The sequence below is a fragment of the Musca vetustissima genome, unplaced genomic scaffold (assembly GCF_032173495.1).
Source record: "Musca vetustissima isolate MV318-11 ecotype Yass unplaced genomic scaffold, APGP_CSIRO_Mvet_v1 utg31259, whole genome shotgun sequence".
In the NCBI taxonomy this organism is placed as follows: Eukaryota; Metazoa; Arthropoda; class Insecta; order Diptera; family Muscidae; genus Musca; species Musca vetustissima.
Window position 1 is genome coordinate 59,073 of NW_026875744.1, and position 12,234 is coordinate 71,306.

Below are 12,234 nucleotides of genomic sequence, written 5' to 3' on the forward strand. Positions count from 1 at the left end.
TTTGAACCAAACAGGGTCAGGGTCAGAACTTTTAAAAGTTTCAATTTCACATGTAAAACGAATAGAGTCTTCGACTTGTTCCAAACATCGGCCTTCGTAATCATTTTTGGAGAGGAAATTCGCCACAGAAATATAACACAAAAATCGGTAGGAACTCATCTAAATATTGGTTTTAGACCCTATGTTTCTTTGGACCAAATCCGTATCCGAAATTTGCCTGTGTGTCTGACTGGCTGGTGCGCACGATAACTCTCGAAGGCAGCAATCAATTTCATTGCACATCTTTGCACATCTTAATATTTCTTCCAAACTTAGTTTAAGTTCGAAGATGGGGAATATCGGTCCACTCCTTCTGGTATCTCCCCCACAAAATGGTCAAAATTGTGCTAAAAATTAATTTTATAATAACATGCAAACGGACTATCCGATTTTAATGAAACTTTGTAGAACCAATTATCTTCACTAAGTCTAGCTCAAGTTTGAATATGGGACCCATTGGTCCACTCCTTTTGGTACCTCCCCCACAAATAGTCAAAATTTTCAATATTTGTAAATCCAATTTCAGGCGAATAAAATGTCCGATATATGAACCAAGCCTTGCACAACCTATTATATTTACAAAGTCTAGCTCAAGTTTGAAAATGGGACCCATTGGTCCACTCCTTCTGGTACCTCCCCCACAAATAGTCAAAATTTTCAATATTTGTAAATCCAATATCAAGCGAATAGAATGTCCTATTTAAACCAAACCTTGCACAACCTATTATCTTTACAAAGTCTAGCTCAAGTTTGAAAATGGGACCCATTGGTCCACTCCTTCTGGTACCTCCCCCACAAATAGTCAAAATTTTCAATATTTATAAATCCAATATCAAGCGAATAGAATGTCCGATTTAAACCATACCTTGCACAAGCCTATTATCTTTACCAACCCTATATCAAGTCCTAAGATGGGACCCAGTAGTCCACTCCTTCCGCTACCGCCCTCACAATTGGTCAATATTTTATAAAAATTTGATAAACATTAAATCCGAAACCTCTTTGATAAAAACATATTTCATATATGAAGCTAATAAAAATCTGTGTGTAATTCCGAAGACCTTCGCAAACCATAGGCTGGGGAGTATATATCTGTCGGCAACACAGACAGGCATTTTTAACTTATTTTTAATTAAATTTTAGATTCGTCAGAATATAGCACATACCTTCATTTTGGTGGGACATGCCAGTTCCGATGGCCGTTGGCGAATTCAAATCTGGCTGCAAAAACTTGTTAATTAGCCTAGAACTTATTGATTTATTAACGAAATATTTTGCACCCAAGCCAACCAAGCTCAAGATTTGTTGGAGTTCGTTAACTCTAAAATTAACTAAAAAATGGCAAAACAAATAAAAATTTTTTGAAGCCGGAAAAAATTTCCTGGGAAGCGTCAATATCGCCTAAAAAATTAATAATTTTATATTATCTTTGCTTTTTATATTTTATTTTATCGGCTTGCATTTCCAACTTAAAAATTTTTTTTAGATTAAAAAAATCTCATCTCTGCTAAGTATTTCAAAAAATCGATGAAAACAACTTATCACATTTTTTGTAACGAAGAAAAACCGAACGACAAATCAAGACTTTACTGTAGTTTTCCTTGACTTTTCCTAACCATGACGTGCTGCTGCTGCTGACAATGACAATATCTAGATTCATATTTGTGTATTCGCACAAATCTTATAAGACTCAAATGCTGTAATGGTCACTGCAAAACTTTGGTTGATGTGGCTGCTGCTATAGAAATGCTTTAAAGTTTTTTTTTAGTTTTTTTGGTTTTTCATTCAAAATCTGCAGAGATCAATAAGGCAACAACAACAACACATAGACATTGTTCTTATAAACAGTAAAATGTGTGTGTGTTTTATTTTCTACTATGGCCATTGATGGTTGCTAATTTTCTCTAAGCATTTCTAATGACCAAGACAATCCTTCTACCTTCTCTTCTGATAAAATAATATTGAGGTTGTGTCACAGTTGAGGAAAATAAGTTTTCTAAGTTTTTTTTTCTTTTTCTTCTTCTTTACTCGTTATAGTAGCCCATGACGACGAATATATTTTCATTTTTTGTGTGGCTTATATCGCAATAAATTTATTTAATTTTTACGACATGTTGTACTCTATATTGTCGATGTTGATGTTGTTGTTATTGTTTTTGTTTTGCCACACACAAGATAAAGTCAATAGAATTCCCATGGCATTCGCATTGATGATTGACTCAATGATTTTTGTGCTGTGCAATTTTGTGTCTGTGTGTTTTTTGTCTTCACTCAATATATTTTGTGTATATTTGTCTGTGTGTGTGTTTGTGATTTTTTCAATTCTTGATTTTTCATTGCAATAATTGTGTGACGATAACTATGGGACCCACTGCTGGCTAGATCTAGCTATTGAGTCCCAGAGTACGTTCGCTGTCAATAATTATTTTTTTTTCTTTTGCTTAAATGGTACTACACATGAATGCATGAATCAACAAAACGACTATTGCTGTTGTATACGTCATAATTGTTTTAAATTTGACAACTTTTTGTTGCAAAATAATTTCAGGGGTCGTTTCAGTGGTTTAATTTCCACCAATAGGCGGAGTGGCTGAAATCGCTATAGAGCTCGCTTTATTTAAGATTGAAGTTTGAAACTTTTCAAATATGTACATTGCTACTACTCCTATAATGTTTGGTGTTGGAAATTTTTGATATCGATCCACGTTAAGGTATATAGGTTCCATATAATGTCATCCACAAATATTTTATGAATTTTGAACACGTTTTCTAATCCAATTGATTGTAATTTGGCATTATGCCTTCTCATTGTGTAGGAAATCCACCAATATTAATTAATACTGGTCCACTTTTATGGTGTCGGGATGTGCTCAGTAGCCTTTTTCTTAGCCATTTGACTTGGGTTAGGTTTCGGGCGAGTCTTCGAATCAGAAGACAGCTTCGCACCCTTGTCAGAGACAGTGGGCTTTGCCGATTCCACTACTTTACTCGATTCAGAGGTCTCCCTGGAGATTTTTGAGATCCTCTCGATCCTCGGGTTGGAGATCCTCTCCATCTGGAACTTACGTTGAAGAGCGTGCGGGTAAATTCTTTATGAGATGAACCTCCCTCTCCGCAAGCAAATTCACGTTTCTCCCACGAATTTGCGAAGATACGAAACAGCACCTTTGTATTGCTTCGCATCGGATACTTCTCGGCATTTTCAACCTTTGAGCCGCTATCCGTTGCCGACACAGGACCTGTTGGAGTCAGACTTGAAGTCGGTAGGTCAACAAGGTCTACGCTTTCTTCGTTGAGGCTACAACAATCCCCCTGTGTAGACTTGGCCAGAATCACCATCGTGTCCAGCTCATCATTTGTCAGGGTAAGATTTAGTAGCAGTTCCTCCGGAAGCGTATCCCCACTTTGCTCTTCCGGTACAAACCTCTCTAACTGGTCGAAGATTTCCCTACCCTTAACGCTATCCCGTGTAGGTCGTCCCCCTCCCAGAACTACAGTCCTGTTAGTCATAGACTGAGTTGCATCAGTTTTGACTTCCTCGTTTACCAATTGAATTGCCGGTTCGTCAACGTTATTTGAAATTGATGCGCTTGTAGAGCAGCTGGATCACAATCGCTTGATCTCGATGACACGTGGCTTGTGATCTCACCAACGATTGCCGCCGGTACTGGGTTATTAACTCCCTGCACCGTAACTTTATTCCGTTTTTATCATCAATTTCGGTCCACGGGGGATCGGAAGATCCGACGGGTCCAACCTTCGGATTTTATGTAGACTTGGCAAATCGGATACTTCATTCGCCTGCTATTGGATTAATATATTTTGGAATTTTTGAACATTTGTGGGAGAGGAACCAGAACTGGAGGTTATCGACAGGTCTCCCCTTCGGACTTGATGATCTAGGCTTGGTAAAAATGATAGGGTTTTCAAAGATTGATTCAAATTGTACATTCCTTATATTGGATTTATGAATATTGAAAATGTTGACCATTTGTGGGGGAACTACCAGAAGGAGTGGTCCAATGGATCCCATTTTCGGACTTGATCTAGGCTTGGTAAGGATAATAGGTAGTGCAAAGTTTAATTCTAATCGGACGATCTTTACAAATGATATAAAATAATTTTTTTTTTTTTGCACTGTTTTGACCATTATGATGGGGGAGGTACCAAAAGGAGTGTGGACTAATATTCCCCATTTTCGATCTTTAAATAAGTTTGGAAGAAACATGAAGATGTGTAAAGTTTGGATGAAATTCGTACTCCCTTCGAGAGTTATCATGCTCCCCAGACAGACGGACGGAGATTTGTAAATGTTTCCAAAGAGACATGGGGTCTAAAATCAATATTTGGATAAAACTAAAACGTAACAAAGTGAATATGCCCTCATTAGCCATAAGGTTGAAGGTATAAAAACAATCAATATTGACTTAGATTTCGGATTAGAGATGCCACATAACGGCTAGCCAACAAATCTTCCCTCCTATCAAAAAACTGTTAACCTTTCGAACGACGGAAATGACGTCTCCATGATCGATGGGGATAACAGAATCCGAACACCAAATACCCCAAGATATTGGATACAGCCTTTTCAAAATCATCTGTGCATGCCACTGCTATTTGCCATAAAATGAGAAATAGGAACAATGCACTCAAGTCGCAGACCGGCAGAGCTTGGGTTTTGCGGCGCCATTGTGGTTTGCGAATGCTTGTAACACGGTGTGGAAGAATCTTCTGACCTGCCAGAATGCTGACCTGGAATTGCCACCGGGTGGATCATCTTCATGAGGAGACGAAGGTCGTAGCCGTCCATTGAAAATAGATCTTCGTGATCCAGAGATAGTGGTTCAAAGATACAAGTGTGAATCTCTCAATCAACAGTCCTGTTAGCAGGGCTGCCATATTTGCCGATTTATCGGCATTTTGACGATTTTTCACTCTAAAAATGGAAAATGCCGATTTTCCGATTTTTGCCTCAGAATTGATATTTCAACAATCGACACAAATTGTCTAACTTTTTAATTTAATACGGCGCTACCGTACAAAAATATAAAATTGGCAGCTTTAAATCATTATAACTATCGGCGACTCACGCAGCCGTTTTCAATGGCTTAGATATCTGCAAGCATTGTACTCTGTCTAGTTTACATTTTACATCGAATAAGGCAAAATTAAAAATAAACGAATAAAAAGTGCGCACACGAAAGATCACACTAGTGTACATAATAATTACTATATTTTAGAAAAATCTACATTTTTTGTAGAAAAATGAATCTTTTATGTTATTTTTTATACAGAATTGAATTTGTTATCTTTTTTTAATGTAATAAACAATATTGATTTGTTATAAACCAAAAAAATATGCATTTATTTATAAATTATATGCTGCCGATTTTTTGCCGATTTTTAAAAATACAAATGCCGATTATGCCGATTTTTTTCTGAAAAATTGACGATTTTTCATGAAATTTAACTGGCAGCACTGCCTGTTAGGCCGATTTTTTGCCGGCCTAAAATAAACGAGAGTTGAGAAAGAAATGAAAATGGAGGGTCTACATTGGAGAAGAATGAAAGAGTACTAATCTCATAACTACCAAACTGTCGATATCGCTAGCTGCAAAGTGCCGGACATCTAAAGAATTGATGTTCAATCGTTTCTGTCTCTTCTGCGGCCTCACATAGACGGTGTGAATAGCATTCATACAGATGGAGTCTGCCTGAACGTCCATAGCACCACCACATTAGCCTCCCATCCGTCCGGCAGTAGTCCACCACATTTGCTTCCCATTTGGAAATAAGAGACCTAATCTACAGTGGCCAGTAATTATCCCTACAGTCGGTTTCATCTCCTTTCTGCCAAGAGAAATTAATGAATTTGATCCATATTTAGAGGTGTATTTATAGGTTCTACATGCGATTTACCGCAACCCGTGTCCTGCTTTCTCGACGAATGTAATAGCTGAGAGGTGGTTTAACTGCAGCATCAACTGGTATGTTGATCGACTGCGAGCCAGTACGAGCAAGCTCGTCAGCTATTTTATTCCCTATTATTTTACCATGCCCGGGAACCCAGCAAAGCTAACAAAAAGTCGTATATCTAGCAAAACTTCTCTGCATTCTCGATCTGCTCTAGAATTTATAGTCCGCGATTTTTATGGCTTGTAGCGCCGCTTGACTATCGACATATATAGTCGTTGGTCCATGATCAGTGCGCCACAATTCTTGGGATAGTATACGATTTATCCAAACATTTCACGTGGTGCTGATGGAACAATTCTATTGGTCGACTCATTTTGGCATACGATTTATCCAAACATTTCACGTGGTGCTATTTTTACTAAAGCTGATGGAACAATTCTGCAGACTGTGGCTATTGATCGACTCATATTGGTAACTTTTGGACCAAAGGGTTAATATTTTTTGAAATATGTAAATACCATATATCTGATTTTATATTTTTACCAAAACTGGTTCCCCAAATGCTGAAATCACGCACTTGAAGATAATTAAGTATTCGCAGTGAACGACTTCCGGATGTTTCGAATGAACTTGAGATTCTTCGTGAATTAAAAGAAGACATTATGTAACCCATATAAATCGAATATAGTATCCAATTTTGTTTAAACTTTTCACATCTTACTGTTTTTACAAGAGTTGATGGGACAATTTCGAAGATTGTGGCTATTGGTCGACACATTTTGATAACTTCTCGACCAAAGGATTAATATTTTCAAAACTTGAAAATTCCATATTAATCGAGTGGAGTATCTGATTCTATATAAACTTTACAAATCGAATTTTTTTTTAATAAAAACTGGTTCTGGATTAATATTTTGAAAACTTGTAAATTCCATATGGATCGAATAGAGTATCCGATTTTATGTTTTTCTTAAATAGATTGAGGAGGAGTAGCCCGTACGAAAAACATAACACCCCTTTTTACTTGTTAAAAAAATCGGTGTCCAAATTTATTTATTTATGCAAAAGATCGCATTGCTTAGCATGCAATAAGTTTTTTTTTTTTTGTATATTCTTACGATATCCGCATAGAACTGTCAATTTAAAATTAATTACATGTCAATCTGAATTTATATCGAAGACCTTAGGGTGGTGTTACATAAATGTTGGCAATTAAACAAAAAAGGCTTGTGGTCCATTGTGCTCATTCTAAATATGACCTGAGGTAATGGAGGATGAAATTAAATTTATAGCCTAACCAGGATATTAGAAAAACCTACGGTGGTTTTTAGTGTGATCTATTCCGGAGAAGAAGGTTAGAAAATCGATCTCCTATCTGCCAAAAAGTCGATTGTTTCCAACTCTTTCTCATCCCTAGACACAAAGAATTTAAAAAAATTTCCACGACCAAGTCATCTTTTATTTCAAATTGTCCTGCAACCGAATCTAAATTTTCAAATTGATTTTCAATCAAGTAGAGACGACTCACTCTAATATACATAAATAAAAAAATAAACTTTAAAATGTTTTAATTGATTATCTGTATATTGCGTCATTGTTTTTGTCTTGTTTTCTTCTTTATAGCCAGCCATAACATTACCGATGACGGAGGCTACGACGACAACAACGATCGCAATATTATTTTGTATTCAAAATGTTAAATAAATTGCTAATGCAACACAACACAATGCAAATCTCTACACATTTTAAATATGACGACGACAAGGTCACGAACAATCAGATAAAATCAGTTAAAAAATGATTTGTTTTTGGGTTTTTATACCCCTTTCTAAACTAATGTTTAAAAAAGGGGAACATTTTTCGATGTTTATTCGGTCCCATCAAATTGTTTTTGTATCAATTTGAATACAAGATGGGGAAATATTTATATATATTGAAGGAAATTTGGAATCTGGATAAGGGATGATTATCGAGTATAGAGTTCATACAGTATTTTTGTGTCTGAACAAAAGCATTTGAATTAATTGTATTCAGACCTACCTTCCAAATAAGCCTGTGGATCTATAGTGTCACTCTTGTACATTTAGACCGGCCTTTCATTTTTAGACCACGAATATCTCTTCTGATTTGCATGGGCTATCTCGACAATAGCACGCAATGAGTTATCATAGACTATGATTGGGATACTTCTGACGATAACCCCGATGATGGTACTGCATCGACAACATTTGATAGTATCAATGGGTGATATAATAATATTCTTCTCCTCATTTAGGTTGTCCACTGGTGTCATAAGAAAATAACATTTTACAGTTCTCAGATCGGCTTTGTGGTAGATCTGATTTTTTTTACTGCGTTGTCGATGGTACTGCATCGACAACATTTGTTAGTATCAATGGGTGATATAATAATATTCGTTTCCTCATTTTGGTGGTCCACAGGTGTCATAAAAAATAACATGTTGCATTTCTCAGATCGGTATTTTGGTATATCTGAATGTTGTTACACTGTGTATAACACTCAATCGCAAACCACACTGACGCCTTTTTAAGAGGAGAACTGCCAGCAATTGGATCGCTAAAACAAGGTTACCTTGTCAGCGCTCCAATTGCTGGCGGTCAGATATCTGAGGATCTTGTTTAAATTTTTAATCTTATTGCAAACAGCAGTTTCTAATATCCGCCTCGTCATGGTGTCTTGAGGAGAAACCCTGTTGCAGCTTTCAGGTGGCGTTTTGGCAGGTTATAAATGGTCTTACCGCTTACCGGAATATTACTTTATTAGAGGACATCAAACTGTCCTTGTCAGTGTCCCAAGATCCCATGTCCAACCCGAAGACTTTGTTATACCCTCAACCTTATGACTATTGAGGGTATATACACTTTGATGCGGTGAAAATGTGCCTCATCGAAATATTGATTTTAGACCAAATCCGTTTCAGACCATTTGAAGTCGAATTGCAAATGTCCGTCCGTTCGTCTGTCTGGCCGGCTATTGCGCACGATAACTCTAGAAGGGAGCAACCGATTTTGTCCAAACTTTGCACATCATAATATTTCTTCCAAAATTAAAGTTCGAAGATGAGGAATATCGGTCCACTTTTTCTAGTACCTCCCCCACAAAATGATCCAAATTTTATAATTACATGCGAACGGTTTATCCCATTTGAACCAAACTTTGCACAATATATTATCTTTACTAAGCTTTGATCAAATCCAAATTGGTCAACTCCTTCTGGTACCTCCTCCCCACAATGGAATGTCTGATGTAAACCAAACTTTGTATAACCTATCTTCTTTACTAAGCTTAGATCAAGTCCAAATGGGACCCATTGGTCCACTACTTCTGAAACCTCCCTCACAAAGGGTCAACATTTTCAATATTTTTAAATCCAATATCAGTAAACGGTCTATCCGATTTGAACCAAACTTTGCGCAACATATTATCTTTACCTAGTAGTACGTTTACATTTAACAGGATTTCGTTAACCCAGTGGGTTTCAATTGTCAATTCCTTAGCATATATGTCAAATAAATCCTTATAAAGTAGGTTAACCCGGTAAAAAGTTCTAGTGTACAAGGAGTTTAGTCTAGCTAAATTCCATAGATGAGACCCATTGGTCCACTTATTCTGGTATTTTCCTCACATATGGACAACATTTTCAATACTTTTAAATGCAATATCCAGTGAAGAAGACCGAAGACCTCCGCAAACCATAGGCTTGAGGGTATATATCTGTCGGCAACACCGGTTGACACTTTTTTACTTGTTACTACTTTAATTTTATCGCAACTGTCGAATATTACAACCAATATCATGGGGTAATTATTCATCATGTTCAGTGGGAGCTTCTTTTCAGAAGGAGACACTAATATAGAGGTGATCTGAACCAAGGCATACTCACTCTCCGTGCAGGATATTATTATATAAATTTGTTTAACCGATGCTCCTCGGGTCAATATACCTAAGATGGAATGCTAGTGGTGGGCATTGAAATCTTCTAATACCAAACGGCTATTACGGTATTGAACGCCCACACATTCATGGCATCATTCTCTAGAATCGATCTCAAACGAAATATATTTGTATTGGACATAGAGAATCAAGTCATACACCTTCTCGTAAGAATTGTCAATACCATTGATGCATGATAGATCATAATATTGGTTCGAATTCACTTGAATTAGTCATTTTTGTATTTCAAAGAGACAGGTTATAAGACAGCTTATAACATTGCGCCGAACATTGTTTGTTGTAGGCGGGACATGCAGCAGTATCCCTTCATTTTTGACGCGAAACATAAGTACCTCTTCTTTTTTTCATTATAGCATAGCCTATTCAAATCTAAAATTGTAACATGGCTTTTTTTGTTTTCTTGTCAGACAATGGGCCATAAAATAAAAGAACGCAAACTATCCCAAATATGCTGCCGCTCTGTACAGCGGACGACAGCGGACATAATGAACAATGTTGGCCGTATTATTCTTACTGTTCACCATCACATTACCTTGACCCGGATTTTTTTTATTTTGTACATTAGTGCGAATTTATTTTCCTTTGGCTTTTTTCTTATTTTTGTTATTGCTATTTGGCGTGTCTATTAGTTGCTGTTTTTGTTGCTGTGCTGAGGCGATGGTGGTATTTTTCTTAACATTGTTTCTGCTGGCGTGTCTGTCAGTATGTTTGCTGTTTGATGACTGTCTGTCCCCCATGAGATATGAGACAAAATGAGCAACTAATTCACATTACATGCAATAATTATTATTATGTGCAGCATATACAGTGATTTGTAAAAGTTTACATACAGGCAAAAGGAAACGGGATAGACCCATGGTTCCTTTTGAGAATATGCATAGAATCACCTTCTGAGTCGATTTAAGCATGTCCGTCCGTCTGTTGATGTTAAATTTATTGTTAAGAAAGTACAGGTCGCATTTATGATACGATTTGGATGAAATTTGGCACAGCTCATTTAGTTGGCCCAAAGACGAACCCTATTAAAATTGGGAAAATCGGTTCAGATTTAGATATAGCTCTATAATTATAGCTACATAATTTCGACCGATTTAAGGTAAATTATGCACCAAAGTCCCTATATAACCTTTGATTTGCACAAAATTTGGCATAGCGTATTAAAATAAGTGTGGAATGATGTGTGTTAAGTTTCGTGGAAATCGGTTCAGATTTAGATATACCTCCCATATATGTGTTCGTCCGATTTAAGGTAAATGGTGCGCCAAAGTCCCTAAATATTTTTAGATTTGCCAGAAATTTGGCATAGAGTATTAAATTAAGTCTAGAATGACGTGTGCTAAGTTTCGTGGAAATCGGTTCAGATTTAGATGTAGGTCCCATATGTATTTTCGTCCGATTTTAGTGTAAATTGTGCGCCAAAGTCCCTAAATATCTCTCGATTTGCACGAAATTTGGCATAGCGTACTAAATTAAGTCTAGAATGATGTGTGCTAAGTTTCGTGGAAATCGGTTCAGATGTAGATGTAGGTCCCATATATATTTTCGTCCGATTTAATGTAAATGGTGCGCCAAAGTCCCTAAATATCTTTCGTTCAATTTCATGTCAATGTTCTTTCGAAAAGGTGACGTCTGTTAGGATACTATGTAGAATATACCCAAAGTGTTGAGGGGTATCATATAGTCGGTCCAGTCCGACTTTACTATTTTCCACACTGGTTGTTAATAATTAAACCGTGGAAATAAGTCTGCATTGCAAAAAATTATAAAGGGGCACGTTTACAATATAACGGTACATTGTGATGTCAACTGAAATTTGTTTCGGTGGTTTTATCACGTTTAAGCAACACTTCGAAGAGACTTTTCCTTTTGAAATATGTGGTGGTAGTTTGATATTTTGGATACAATTGGAATTTTTATCAATATTGATCCATATAACGGTAATTTCCCATTTTCGGATATTTCTGATTTTCATTGGATAGAAAATAGCCCCTTTATAAAAGAATCCATTAAAATCAAATCGTTATTCCCTGTAGATCGTAAAGATTTATTATACCCTCCAACATAGTATGGAGGGTATATTAATTTTGTTTTTTCCTTTTGTAACTCATCGAAATAATCATTTCCGACCTTATATATATATATATATATATTATTTTTTTTTATCGGCGTAAAATTCTATGGCGTTTTAGCCAAGTCCTTCTGTCTGTTGTAATAACTCTAGCTTCTAAACGAATTGAGGTGAATTTTCCACAGAGTCCTTTGTCTGCAGACAGGTCAAGTTCAAAGATGGGCTATATCGGTCCA

At 36.5% G+C, this 12,234-nt stretch overlaps 1 protein-coding gene across 2 annotated transcripts in view; it reads left to right on the plus strand.

Moving 5' to 3' along the window:
* LOC133338279 (protein phosphatase PP2A 55 kDa regulatory subunit) overlaps window positions 1–12,234 on the plus strand; it is a 42,023-nt gene that overhangs the window by 17,439 nt on the left and 12,350 nt on the right. The window lies entirely within an intron of this gene.